Here is a 15,886-nt window from a genome sequence, read left to right as displayed (position 1 = left end):
GGCTGTACAGAAACCGTTATATTTACCCAGGATCCTCTACATGACACAAAGGAAAGCAAAGTAAGACAGAACACTGTGTAGCAGATTTACTAGCCCCTTGAGCCACTTTTGCGTCACTTTTCCCATCTTAAAAATTATGCAACAGTAACGCAATAAACGTGTAAATCTGCCCCTATGCACATTATGAGCAAAAGAAGTGCACAACTCTTTCAATTCTTTATCGATCACAATTAGACAGTGTTCCTTCATGATTAACAATGCACTTCAATAAATACTTCTTGCCTATTTAAATGGGAAATGACATTGTTGACATTAAAAAACTTAGTGGCATATTTACAAAGATGAAACTAAAATTGTTGCCGCTTTAACAGCTGCAACCTACAACAAAAACGCTGAAAATGGGCTTCAAAATCCTTTGTTATCTTACCGGAAGATTTTCTGAACATTGCTGTTTGCTATGCAACATTGAGAGCCACCGCCCAGAGCTATAAAATAAAGGGTTGGAGTGGGCTCCAAGGCCCCCCCCCGCAAAATTAAACGTAGAAGGGCCTCAACGATCCCCCTCAAGCCCCAGGAACCAACACCCCCGGGGCTTTGTGTATTTTGGGAGGGAGGCTGCTTGGCCCTCCGACTGGAGCTTTGAGGGCCCTGAGGACCTCCACCTCCCAGGGCTGGCTCCTGCAGTGTCCCTGGGTGCCTACCCCTGGGACACTGCTGTTTGCTATGAGAGGGTAGAAGTCTTGCGGCTCCCGCCCTCCCATAGCAAACTTGGTTTGCATTTTGAAAGAGGGAGCAGTGAAATCTGTTGTCACTTTCAAAATCCAAACCAGATAACTTTTCCACATGCAAGTTAGCATCTCCCAATGTGGAAAAGCAATGCCGGCTCCCGAAGGATGCGGGGACCCGGCTGGGACTGTGGGGGCATTTTGGCTCCCCCACGGTCCCCAGCATTTTACGTAAGCCCTGGGAGATTACTTATAGGGGCTATTGTTTTACAGTAAATTTAGAAGTCGCGCACCAAGCGCGGCGCTCAGTGCGGCCCCCTGGTGTGCACGCGCTGGATACACGACTCATAATCTGTAGGGTGCGTTACTCCAGTGCCTTTTGGTCCCCAACTTCTACGAGTTTGGGAGCCGGCATTGCTTTTCCACATGGGGAGCTACTAACATGCAGCTCCCCATCTGAAAAAGAAATCTGATTTAGATTGTGAAAGAGAAACAGATTTCCTTGGGAGGGTGGGATGGACACCCCGTGACACTGCAGGAGTCGGCCCTCCCACAATACATAAAGCCACGGGGAGTGGTGGTCCTCGGGGCTTTGGAGACCTTGCAGCCCCCCCAACTATTTTATTTGTAGCCCCGGGGGGTGATGGGGCCCTTGAGTGCTCCAGGAGAGGGGCCACGCAGTCCCCCTCCCACAATACATAAAGCCCCGGGGGTGGTGCTCCCTGCAGCTTTGGGACCTTGGACCCCTCCCCCCACCATTTTATTTTAGCCCCGGGGGTGGGGATCCCCAAGGCTGGGGGCCTCCTGTGGGACCCCATAAAATGTAATAATTTTGCCCCCGGTATTTACCCCCCCCCGGGGCTAATTATAAAAAAAGCTCTGTTTTATTTTATTATTTTTTACGGCGGAGTCCGCGCACAATACACGCACCTGCTGGGTCTTTTAAAAAAAATGGGGGGCCTGGGAGTCCTTCTGGGACCCTTAAGCAGGTCTAGAGTTTAAAAGTATTTCTACCCTGCCCCCTTTCTACGTTTTGCACACATATTCTACTGACTTCTTCAGCCTGGCTTCTACTAAGGCACAACATGGCTGCCAACAGTTCCTGGTTTCAAATGTTGACAACCACTTGACAGCCAATTAGCATTCAGCGTGTGATCGGAAGAGTGCGCTTACTATACACTCACGGTCCGCTGATAGTCGGAGGATCGTCCGCGCCCATAGATCTATAAATGCTTTTAACTGTCATTTTCTCAGGAACTACTGAACAGATTGACACCATTTAAGCAAAAGGCACAAGTCTGAACCGAAGACTACATCTTTGCCAAATTTGGCGCAATTCCGTTCAGCAGTTTGGGTTGCAGCTGTGGCTAAAGGTGCTATGGGAAATTGCATGAGGAAATGTGTTTTGGGACCCCCCTTTTTTCTCTGCCCGCACTTGACGAATCACCGTGAAACTTTCAGGATAGGAGCAGACCGGAGCTGACCGTAAGTATTGAACATTTCCGAAGATTCGTCAACCGGCTCCAAAGTTATTCCAAATAGAATGTTGCGGATTTCCTATGGAAAATAGGTCCTAACTATAACTACCTACCGGCGACCGCCAGTAGGTAATATATATATATATCCACTGAAAAAACCATAGGTTTCAGGGATGTTATAGTTAGCTGGACAATTCACCCATACAAAACCATTGAAAGTCCTCTGTTATAGTTAGTTCTACTAACTATAGCTTGTGCACCCGCAATCCACTGCTGATGATGTTACATATTACATCATTCATGACATGGTCAGTGACATCACTGATGGCATCACTGATGACATCATCCAGTGAATGTGGTTTGGTTCGATATTTAAATATGTATTATATATATAGCAATCTGCATTGAAGAATGAGTGGATGTATAAATGTCTGGATGGAGGATTTAGTAGCAGTGGGATTGACTGTCTAAGTTACTAATAGAAAGTGTCTCACTAAATATATGGGATGGTGATTAAACTGTGTGAATATCTGTATAACGTTGTCTCTTGTTGTGTAAACTACTGCATAAGTTTGTTACTAGCTATGTGAAAGTCTATAGTAGTTATTGATTAGTTAACTGAGTATTTTTATGGGAGAGTGAATGTGTGTGTGGTTGGATAGGGGGGGTGTGACTATCCAAAGATGTGTAAATAGTTGATTTAGTAGGCACATGAGGTTAAGACTGCATGTGGAAACAGTTGTTTGGGTGAGTGAATGTCTTTATGGGTGTGGTGAATATACCTCTCAATGATACATGTCCAACAAAGTAGAAAAATAAAAGGCAGTGTATTTGACAGTTGTATAAAAATAAGTATACATAAGAGTTAGTGATTGTATGAGTGACTGTATGGATAACTGTATACTTGTAATAATGATTTTATAAGACACTAAGTATGAGTTATTATCCAGATGAACAATTGAAGTGGTGTTTGTATAAGTGTGTAGCTGAGTAAATGTAAGTATGATCAATTGTTAGCATAAGTGAGTAGGATGACTGCATAAGTGAAGAGGATGTGTGCTGGTGTGTAATGTTGATATAGGTGTATAGGTATATTTGCTAGTGTTCTATTGATCTTTGTCAGCATGTATGAGTGAATCTATAGGTAGGTGTTTAGATGTGTGTGTAGATCTAGGAATAACTGAGTGGGTTTTTAGAAACTTTTTGTATTTTTAATACTCATTTTCTCTAGTTTTTTAACTGTTTATTTTTACATATTTAATTTTTTTAATTACATTATATATTTTTAATATAAATGGAAAAAAATGTTTTCTAAAATATTGAAACTCAAATATTGTTTTTTTCAATATTTTTATTTTAATATATTTATATTATTTTCTTTATTGCTTTTTTTCAAATTTTTGGGGAGAATCGCACCCCAAAGCGTACCTTTCTCGATCAGGGCGCGGAACCTAGCCGCCTTTTAGGAATGTAGTGTAGGATCCGCGTAGAGTGTGCGATGGGTGCATATTTTCGTGCCCGATTACTATGCGACCGGTACTCGACTCCAGACGCATATGCGACACATGCGCATTACTTTACATGACGCTCGTGCGCCCGTGTGAGGTCATATACGTATGCAATGCGGTGGGTGCGCGACTCCCGCAACATTTTTAAATGTCTAAAATGATATATATACATGTATTTAATATACATGTTTGGGCAAGACATTATCTAAGCTAATCATAAAAATAATATACTTTTACTTTTAATAAACTTATATTACTTTTAAATGCAATTTCGCGAAGTCGCCTTGGGTGCCTGCTGCCTGTGCGCAGGGTGCACGGACCCCATGTGACCTGGAAAAAAAAAGATTTTATTGGTTCATTACATTTCCTATTGTAACTATTGAAGGACCCCACCCATTTCATTTCAGTCATTCTTCTTAGATCTTCTTTGGAGGAACATCTCTCACCTGAGAAGAACATTTTTTGGTGATTTCCTCTCTGCTATTCACTAAATTCTGCACACAATGGTTTCTGGACAGCAGCCAGCACCGGATTCTGAGTATTCTTCAGATGAAGAATTTGTTCCTGAACCTGCACACCCTGAAAGAGCTACTTTAGTGGTTTGGAAAAATGTTTTCCATTCCAGAAGGCCTAAAAAAGGTATATGCCACAAAAGTGACCTTCAGAATTTGCGAAAGGGTTATTTTGAGAAGTGATCCGACCAGGAAATATTCCTGTGGTACAGCATTTATGAACAAGCACCTCAAGACTCTGCACCCCGTCAACCTGGCTCTGGAGGAGTGCAGAAGACCTTGAGATAACCCTCCACCTGCAGTGGCTAGTACTTCTGCTGCATCTTCATCGCCAGCACATCCGGACATACGTCCAGAATTTGGTCAACTAAAGATCCACTGTATCAAGTGCAACAAACTACTCTGCTAAGGAGAGCAGTCTGTGGATCTAATATAATCTGCACATCACAGAAAAATCATCGCTGTTAGACTTTGTTTTTTTGTTCCTGAAGTTGACTGTTTTGTTTGTCCTTTTCGCTTTTTTTCTTTTGAAAAAAATCAAAAAAATCACACAATTGTTCAAAAAAGTACAAAAAAAATATTAAAAAAAAAAAGTTTTTTTCAGAACTAACTTCTCTGGTTAAAGGAAGAGCTATATTTGTATGATAGTGTGTGAAAGTTTGGTTGAATGTATGCGTAGTGCATCAATGACTGAAAGAATGCATTAGTAGTGTATGGTGAATGCATAAGTGCAGAACTATAAGGAAGTGCTGAAGCATGACACTGTAAGCTCTTTAGCTGCATTGTGCTATGGTACTTCTGAAGCACTGGGATGCAACATATGTACATAAATATGTTCAAGTCTATGCTTCCCTCTGCACTGCTGCTTAAACTGCAGCCATGCGGTGACAGAGGCACCCTTGCACCATGGTGCAAGGATATCTGTGTCGTGCAGAGTTTGTTTTTTTGCAGGAAGACACACCTTCCTGCACAAAAACAATCAGTGAAGGCATTTTTCTCCTTCAATGTATGCTGTGCAATGCAGCATATATTGAAAGAGAAAAAATGAGGAGAAATGAAAATAATTCTCCTTGTTGTGCCTTGCTACACCAATTGGAGGATGCTGCCGCATTCACACACATGTCCAGATTTATGATTTATGATAAATCTTGAGATGTGTCTTGTTCTACGAGTGTTCTGTGCAAACACACACAGCAACACCTATAAAACGCCCCTTCAATGCAAAGTGGTGTGTATGATGAAGTCGTATTTACATGGATAAGAAAAGCTACACAGAGTGCCTTCTCCTCTTCTTGTAAATCTGAAAGAGTGTCTTGCGCTATCACTATGTTACAAAAAGTGACATATTGTTGGCACAGAATGCTTCTAAATTTGCCCCATAAGCGCTTAGGTATTGGCAGACTGTTATAATAAGAACAAATTGCTAGTTCATTGATAGAAAAATTGCTTGAGAATAACAGGAGGTACACACTGAGTTATCTCTCTAAAGATGCTCAAAGAAGAATGATTGAAATGATTGTAGTCCTTCAATAGGTACAATTGGAAATGTTATGAACCAATCAAATCTTTTTTTTTCAGATCACATGGTATCCTATGACAGAGATATTCCAAAACTACATAGGTATAAACTGGGTATTTTGAAGACTGTAATAATACTTTATAGCTTCTTGCAGAACGGCATGCATAGTATATAAATACATTGACTTGTACTAGGGTTAGTGCTATGCCAATCCTTAACTGTATGACTAATAGGTAGAGTAATTTCAGTACTGCAAAGAGAGAACAAGATGAATGTATAAGTATTTAGGTTTTGGCAAAGTGATAGGACATGTTTATAGAGTGGTGAAGGGAATGGATGGGGCCTGATGTGACATGTGCAATCACACTCTGTGATGTGTTTTAAGTTGAGGAATTTAGTCTCTTTTAATCATGAAAGTCCCTGGGTCCTACTAGCCTACCATGTCTCTCTATTGAACACCATACAGCTGCGTTGCAGAGAGGTTGTCCAAAGCCATGTTCCATTTTACACCTCTCTGCAATGCAACTCTCTGGTACTTTCTGCACATTATCTGGTGGGTTTGTTGGCCCCAAGGGACACTCAAGGCAACTTTATCCCGTAACTTAAAACGCCCACAGAGCATCTTTCCACACATATCTAGTCCGTCCATCCGCCCTATCTTCACCAGTGTGCAAACACAGCCCAATGTGCATATTAATACTTAGTTAATCTTACCTTCACAGTAATAGGAATAAAATCGCAAAACATTTTTTTCAGTTGTTTTTATAATTTAAATTCCTGAAAATGTCATGTTTTAGAATTAGGATCTGTGAAAGAGAAGAAAAATATAGTTATAACATATAATATTATGTTTTACAACACAACATCATTTTAACATGATATAAATTATTTTCTTTGCCTTTTTTGCTGTTCTCAGAATATATTGAATTTCACTACAAACAGTGATTTAAATGTTACTCATCACATAAAAGCGGGCAAAAAAATCAATCAATAAGATTGTTTAAAAAATAACAAAAGTGCTTTCAAAATATTAATAATATACTCAACTATTTCTGAACATTTCATAAAACCTACATCCTCAATAACATACCATTTAATACAAATCACACATATATCAAATGCTTCCTTCTAAGAGAATGTTCTTACTTGAATATGCGAGAACTCAAATAATAATTCAATAAAGAATTATTTTTGAATTTCTGTACACTGTAAATGATGTTCTTTAAAAATATATGCAATGAGCATGTGCAACAAAAAGTCCATAATTCAAATGTATACCTTTCCTCTAGGCCAAATGGTATTGCTGAAATACATTTTAACATTTTCCTAATATACTGAATTATGTTCCTAAAACTTTGGCTTTAAAAATATTAGGTAGGAATTTGGTAATTTGTAAGGCAAACATTGTTTACAAACCAATTGAGCATCATTACAATATGTCCATCCTTTATCGCATTTTAAATAGGCAGTGTAATGTCCAGATGTTGTAGAAGGACCATCATGGAAAATTATTTCTACGGCTACAAACGTTCTTCCAGATATTGATAGTTGACTTGCTACAAAATGTTTTATTAAAGTTTCCAATTTTATTCCATCAGCTGTACAACTTTGTATCATTAAAATTATATATTGTCTATATCTTCGTATAAATAATGTTGATAACATTTCTGATTTGCATTGGCTACACTCCATGTTTTAATTTGCTGCTTTAACTAGTCTGTTGAAAGACCCTGATTTACAGTCGGGTAATGTCAAATATATAAATCTTTCAGTGTCTATGTTAGTGCTAGATGTAAACATACAATTTTCACATTGATGTTTCCCATTTATAACAAAGGCCAAAAAGATTTTCAATTTCTATTTCTTCATTTTCCAATACTACAAGCATATACATTAAAAGTTCCTGAGCATCTTGTTGGATATTCTGTGTAAATTGTGTAGAACCAGAACATATATCCAAAAGATTACGAATATCAGAAACGCTTTGCATTTTACTTTTATCAGTTCTTAATTTTTCATGAATACAATTCAACAAGGAACAAAGGGGCATATTACCAACAACTAGCGATAATTTTTGTCTCTAACTTGTTTAGAGACAAAAATTATCTCCGCACATCGGCGATTTTTATCGCAGATAAACCTTGCTATTAACAAGGTTTATCGCAAATGCGATAAAAAACGGCCGAAATGCATGAATATCGCTGAAAAGTCAGCGATATTCATGCATTATCGAGCAAATGCTCTTAGCCATGTTATCCACCTCCCATTGGATAACATGGCTAAGAACTGCTCAGGGCAGGTGTTAGCTTTTGGAGATATTCCCGCTTAGCGTGAATATCTCCAAAAGTTGGTAATAGGAGATAGCGATGTTAGCAACTGTTTTCAGTCTCTAACATCTTGGCACGCCCACTTTGCATCTCATTAGTGATAAATATCACTGACATGCAAAGTGGGGCCCAAGATGGTCGCTATCTCCTACTAGCTGTCGCTAACTGGTGTTAGCGACAGCTTGGTAATAGGGAGATAATTTTATCTCCGCTTTCTTGGCTTTTAAAGCCAAAAAAGCGGAGATAAACCCCCTTGATAATATGCCCCAAAATCTTTTTTCCTGATTCTCCATAATTTGATGTTGCAAACTTTCTATAAAAAACAACATTGACCACTACATTAGCATAGCAGTTGATACCTGAACTATTTTCAAACTGATCTCTTCAAAAGTGTCCTTTTTCTTTTTGCTTGCAATTGCAACATTATCTTGATTTTTTTCCTTCTCTATAACTTCACTACAGATATTCTCATATCTTCTTTTTTGACCTACCACACACTTTTCAATTACTGGATATTGACATAAATTAGGAGCAAACACTCTTCTTAATCTATTATACTCTTTTACACAGTTTGCATCTGCAGTAATCTTTGTCTCATGAAAATCAATCAAAAACAAACCAGATAAAGTTCTGACCCGGGACAAAGCAAACTATGCCATACCCTCTTTAAAGACGATACTTCCAATGTTCACCAAAGCACTGTCCACACTTAATCCTTGAGATTTATGAATAGTCACTGCATATGCCAGAGAAAGTGGAAGCTCTTTTCTGCGGACATATAAATCTTTAACAAGCAAAAAAACGAACTGAAAAACTACCGATTTGTTTTACTTCTTCAATTTGATTTTTCTAAATTCAATTCCATCTCTATTTTGATAATGAAAAAAATCCACAACTTTACCCATTGCTCCATTTACTAAACCTTTTTCTACATCCAAATTACACCTTAAAAATACTCAACAGTTTACACATACATATAGATTCTTTTCTAAACCAGCAGTTTTAGATATCGATTTTTCTAAAGAATCCAATTTTGTTTTCAATTTTTCCGTCGAAATAATAGTGATTCCTTCATGCTCTATTTAACAATGGCTTCCATTTTTATTATTTATTCATTTTCTAGATTCAAAAGTTGTTCATTGAATATAGAACACTCGCGCAGTGTTGCCATTAAGCAGATTATAGATTTTTTTAATGCAATTTTCATGTATATTTTCTCAGGAACTATATTTTCATTTGGAAACAAATTTGAAAGTAGTCGACTTTGCAAAGCTTGTTTGCCATGTTCTGTCATTACTCCAATTCTTATATCTTGAAGAATAGTTCCATAATCAACATCATTTGCCTGTCGCATATTTGTAATGAGTTCTTTATATTCAAAATATGATCAAATATTACCATTTCCAAAACTTTCCAAACACTTTCTGGTGTCTTCATGCACAAGTGTTTTAAATACTGGTTGGCCTTTTACGGGAGTAAGTTGCAGTAGATTTCTAAAAACTATGACATGTTTTCCTTCAAATAAGACATTGTACTCTGTTTTAAGAATTTGCTGCATTCTCAAATGCACAAAAGCAAGCATTACGTTTGAGACCATGCTTACCTCATCAATAATCAGAAGTTTTATTTTGTTTAGCACTCTTGAAACTTCATAACAAGCTTCTCCAGATAGCTTGTGATATTCCAATATGTTTTCATGCTCTACAGGTAGCATAAGAAAACAATACAATGTAATTCCTTTAATTTTGTGTGCTGCCAACCCAGTTGGAGCAGTTACAACAGAAGACACATGTAAATCAGTTATTTTCTGTAGATAACTGGTCACTACTTTTATTAAGAAACTTTTTCCTGGTACAGCTTGACCACTGACATACATATGGATATGTTGAAATGATGTGCACGTGCATTCTTCCTTTTCATGAAAAAAACCATGGTCAATCTGTTGTCTCACTTGGTGATATATTTGTTACTGTTCAACATTTAGTTGTTCTTCCAAATTTCCTAAGTCCATAATATCTTCTTGAGCTTGATGCATTGCTTTTTCCACTTCATTCATGGCGATTGCTGCTTCATTTTCAAGAATTGGTTGTCCTAGTGGATCTTGACTCAGTGGAGCAGAACTTTGACTGTCTTGAGAACTTTCTCTAGCAATCTCAGCTGCAATACTAGCATATTGATCAATTTCATCGTTCAAGATTTTCAGATACTTTGCAAAAACAGTACATACTATGGTATCTTTACAAGCATTGAAGGAATCTTCATAGCTTTGAAAATCTCCAAGTAATTCCAATTCTGTACGCCACAGTTTGAACAGTTGCAAAAATGCCAAATAGTAAAATTCCCTTTTATCAGTAGTATCACAACTCAGTTTTCTGTGATTAATCACATTTCTTTTCCTTTGTTTTACCAAACATCCTTCTGAACCAATCAAAGCACATTTTCCTTCATTGATGTTTTCTGTAGTATTCCTTTTAAAAGTTTAATATTGCAGCACTTCATAGAGACATGTGTTCTGAAGATGATGACTTCTATTTGGATAATATGTATCCAACGTGTCTGTTCTGACAATACCTGTACTTTCCAGATCTTTTTCTGCTAAATATTCAATTTCTTGTACATATTTAGGTACTCGATTTTGCGTAGCAGCAAAACCAGGACTCACCCAAATGATTCTTCTAGATTTTGAATATAAACTTGCAGATGATAACCGATCTGAGCATTCATTTACTATATAGTTGTGAGAAATTGCATAAAATATCAATAGATTATTGTCGTACACTACAAATACTACTGCAATCTCAAGTGTACACTGGGGATTTAGGACATCTTCCTAGAACTTCATCAGCTAACACTTCTGCATTTCTGGAAACCATTTTATCTTTCTCAGTTGGACAACCATTTCTAACCTCATAAGCTCGACCACTGGTATCAAGTACTTGCAATACATATTGGTCTAAAAGTAACTCTCTTCATTAAAGAAAGGCTCTGACTTCTGTCCTTATTTCTTTCTTGTTTTTTTAGGCATAATTTGTTTATTTTAATGATGATAAACAATATCTGTAAAAAATACATGTATTAATACATTTATAAATTATACTTTTCTATTACTATACAAACATATTAAATATAAAAAATATTTAACGACTTTCTTTTATAATCATTCATTGAAATTGTAATTGAAGTTGTAAAGATAACTGTGTAGGTGATTAGAGGTCTGCATGTGTAATGGACAAGGGTTTGTACCAGTGTTTGTGTTAAGCCCTGGGACATTATATGACTACTTAGGCACTGACTGCATGATAAGAGTGGTGCAACGAGAATGCCTGGATGAAAGGATATGTGTTTGGGTTTTGGTGCAGTGTTGGATTAGTACATAATGCTGGGTGGCTGACTGGAGCAGTGCATAGGGAGTGATAGGGTGTTTGCTGGAGTTTATAGGTACTGTCTGAGTAATTAAAGATGTGAAAGACAAGTGTGTAGGTGGTTAGATAACTACATGCATAGTGCACAGGAGTTTGTACAAGTGCATGTGTTAAGGCCTAGCTAACTGTATGAGTACTTGGGTACCAAAACAATGATTAGAGTACTACAAGGAGAGTGCCTGGGTGAATTTATAAGTGGTTCAGTTTTGGTGCAGTGAATGGATTAGTAGATGGTACTGAATAGGTCACTACAGGATTGCAAGAGCGGTGACAGGGTGTTTCCTGGAGTGTATGGATACTGCCTGGGGAAGTGAGTGTGTGTATGATAAGTGTATAGGTGATTAAAGGACTGCATGCACATTGGAGAGAGGTTTGTAGCACTCCATGTTGTAAGCCCTGGATTACTGCTTGAGTACTTGGGTACTGACTGAATGATTAGAATGCTGCAAGGAGATTGCCTGGGTGAATATATACGTGATTGGGTTTTGGCGCAGTGAATGGATTAGTACATTGTGCTGAATGGGTCATTAGAGGAGTGCAATGGTAGTACCAGTGTGTTTGCAGGAGTGTATGAATACTGACTGGGAAATCTTAGCCCTACAAAGTGTGTAGGTGGTTAGAGGACAACATGCATAGTGCATAGGAGTTTGAAGCAGTCCATGTGCTGAGACCCTGGATAGCTGCATGAGTACTTGGGTATTGACTGAATTATTAGAGTACTAAAAGGAGAGAGACTGGGTGAATTTATAATTGGTTGTGATTTACGGCAGTGAATGGATTAGTACATGGTTCTGAATGGGTCACTAGAGAAATGCAAGGGGTGAAATAGATTTTTAAACAGTTATGTATCACCAAAGACATAAAGTAACCAAATGCTTCTCTCACAATGGTTGCTCCAATGCACACAGACATACAGTGTGATAATAGACATGCAACCATATTTGTTGGACTTTAGCAAAACAGACTCACTAGTCAGGAAGGGGTACAGTGACTGCACACATTCTACATATTTCACTACTGCACTCTAGTGTGAATACCTGACTCATTCTGCGAATGCATACGCAATGACTGGCTTCTAATACTACTAAAACTTGAGAACAGGATAGGTTTTTAAGCAGTTATGAGTCAGCAAATACATGAAGTAACCAAATGCTTCTCCCACAATGGTTACCCAAATGTACACAGGCTCACAGTGTGATTTAGACAAGCAACACTATTCCTTGGACTGTAGCAAAACAGAATCACTATTCTGGAAGGGGTAAGGGGACTGCACACATTCTACATATTTCACTACTACACTCTAGTGTGAATACCTAACTCATTCTGCGAATGTATAAGCAATGAGTGGCTTCTAATACTTCTAAAACTTGACCACAGGATAGGTTTTTAAGCAGTTATGTGTCAGCAAATACATGAAGTAACCAAATACTTCTCTCACAATGGTTGCCCAAATGCACACAGACTCAGAGTGTGATTCTAGACAAGCAACACTATTCCTTGGTCTGTATCAAAACAGACTCACTAGTCTGGAAGGGGTAAGGTGATTGCACACATTCTACATATTTCAGTACTGCACTCAAGTGTGAATGCCTGACTCATTCTGCAAATGCATAAGCAATGACTGACTTCTCATTCTACTAAAACCTGAGAACAGGATAGGTTTTAAAGCAGTTATGCGTCAGCAAAGACATGAAGTTACCAAATGCTTCTCCTACAATGGTTGCCCAAACGCAGACAGACTCACAGTGTGATTCTAGACAAGTAACACTATTCCTTGGACTGTAGAAAAACAGACTCACTAGTCTGGAATGGGAAAAGATGACTGAACACATTCCACATATTTCACTATTGCACTCTAGTGTGAATACCTAACTCATTCTGCGAATGCATAAGCAATGACTGGCTTCCCGCTGGGAACAGAGACATAAGAAGTTTCTTGAATCCAAAAACATCCTCTACCCCCACTTGATCCAGCTCTTCGGACAGCTTGATCGCTATCAAAGTAACAGAGGAAGAAGAGTTGAACTTAACACTTGCAAGCCCTCGGGCAAACAGGATACCTCTCTCACCAACAATACTTACCCTCCAGAGTGGCACGCGACCCAAACCTTTGACACTGGATATGGAGGCACTTGGGCACACCCAACCAAACATCACAGCCCAGACTCTTCCCTCCTCAGCGGACTGCCAGCGGAGCAGCCCTTCCGCAGCTACAGCGAGCATATATGTCACTTCAGACAGCTCCCACGCCGACAAGAGGGGAGGCACAACCCCCCCCACCATACCAACACACACAGAATTGTTCTATGACTCGCCGGCTATGGAGGAAGGTGTAACCCGACAATTATTCGACAGGACCCCAAAACACTTACTGAACTTACCTACATCGGGCCTCCAAGAAGATGATAAAACGGCCCCATCCCCGCCCTCGGATAGCGGCCCTCCAAATACTAATCATCTATCATTAATCAGTGAAGCCCTTGTCTCAATGACCGGCGCAGCGATAATGCACGCGAACAAGCTTGATGTGCAGATCAACATTCTACAAATAGTGGCAAATCTGATATCGGGGATAGACTCAAAACTGGACAACTTGAACGCCCTGATACGCAGAGCGCAGGATAGCAAACAATTCAAACAAGAGTCATGCAGTTGTAGTCCGATTCTGCACAGTCTAGAAAAACTTCCAAATATTATGACCACTCTAATAGAGGACCTCAAGGGTGAAGCAGATAAAAAAAACGGTTTGAAGAGTATGCCTTCAATTACACAGCCGCCATGGCACATCCCACGGATAACAGCCCGGCCATCCCCTGCCCAAGCAGCTCGGAAAAGCCAGCACCCTTGGCCTTGCCCTCTGCTGGCGGCACAAGACTAACCCTGACAAAGGCTGAAAGTCAGGAACACCAACCAACCCTCAAGCCGTCCAGCCCAGAGTCACAAAACCTGTCAAGAAAAAACAAAAAAAACTAAGAAAACTCAACAAGGAGAAGAAAAATAACGCATACGCCACCAGCGTTATTCACAATTGGTTACGACCCAATAAGCAGCCTACCCTGGCAGCCCCGTTCCATAAAGCAGAAGCCACAGGATCATCGACCGAAAACTTACACATCTTCACTTTAGCCCAGGACCCAAGCTTGCTTGCTCCCCCCCTGGCTTCTCAACCCACGACAGCGCCAATAACACAAAAACATGCGCATGATTCGCAGGCAACCAACCTTGATGAAGCCACGCAACACCCGCAGGAGCCTCGCCAAACTAGATCTGAGAACCCAGCACAAACCAAGCTCACAATGAGCGAAGCAAAAGCCCCCGATAATCCAAAAACTATCAATGTCACCATCAGAGACTCTCAGAGCGTCCCCAATGGGCCGACTCCCTTTAAACCGGAGCAAGCCGTCGATAGGCAACGGAATAAGCACTGCTCCTCCAGCACAGCGCCCATGGAGGCACCTCAAGCGACAATAGGACCAAACCAGCAGACAAACCTTCACCTGCCCGGCTCGAAGATGACACCTCCAATCAAAATCCAGGGCAAAACTTGGCTTAAAGAGGCCATTCCAAGCCAAGCAAATGAAGAGGATTGGAAAATACTGTTATATCCAGAATACACCTCTCAAGGAAAATGGGACATCCTGAACCGAAGTAATCTCTTAACACTCTGCGCAAACCTGCCGGGACTGGAAGGTATAAAAACCAAAGACATCGAGACCATCTCTTTCCTGCCCCCAGACGCAGAAGAAAAAAATGAAACAACGGAATTAACCTTCATCAGACCAGACCTGGCGGAGGCACTGAGGAGCCAACAACTATTACTAGAAAGCTGGGGCATAAAGATAAAGGCAAAGCCGACCCAAAAATATCCCTTAATCTTAAAAGCATCGATCCTACACCCTAAGCCGGACAATCAGGCACAGGGCATGGTTGACTCTACATCCACAAACGCTCCTACCACCCATCGGCGAAAAATTGAGTCCGTCCTCCAGGGGTGCAAAGGTAGCACAAACAACAGCCCAACCGACGGCACCCCAATTAAGATCACAACAAACCTCACTCAAGGAAAACGATTGTGCACAACCAGGGGTCACCCATGCAACGACTGGTCCTGGCTGTCATCTGCACTAAATCCCAGCTCCTAATACAGCCCGCCCCGCAAATTCAGTTCGAACATCTCAACATGCTGCTAGCGAGCGAGAAAAAAATCTAAAGAAAAAAGAGAAATTCACCGAGAGTCTAAAAATACTAATGTGGAATGTCTCAGGACTCAAAAAGCTGCTATTAAGCCCAGCTGCGGTGAAATTCTTGGAGGAAGCAGACATTATTTGCACACAGGAAACCTGTCTGACCCATCCACTCTCACTAAGAGGATATGCAGAATATAGTAAAGCGGCT

Source organism: Lissotriton vulgaris, chromosome 1_1, assembly GCF_964263255.1.
Source record: "Lissotriton vulgaris chromosome 1_1, aLisVul1.2, whole genome shotgun sequence".
In the NCBI taxonomy this organism is placed as follows: Eukaryota; Metazoa; Chordata; class Amphibia; order Caudata; family Salamandridae; genus Lissotriton; species Lissotriton vulgaris.
Note: the sequence above shows the minus strand (reverse complement) of the source record.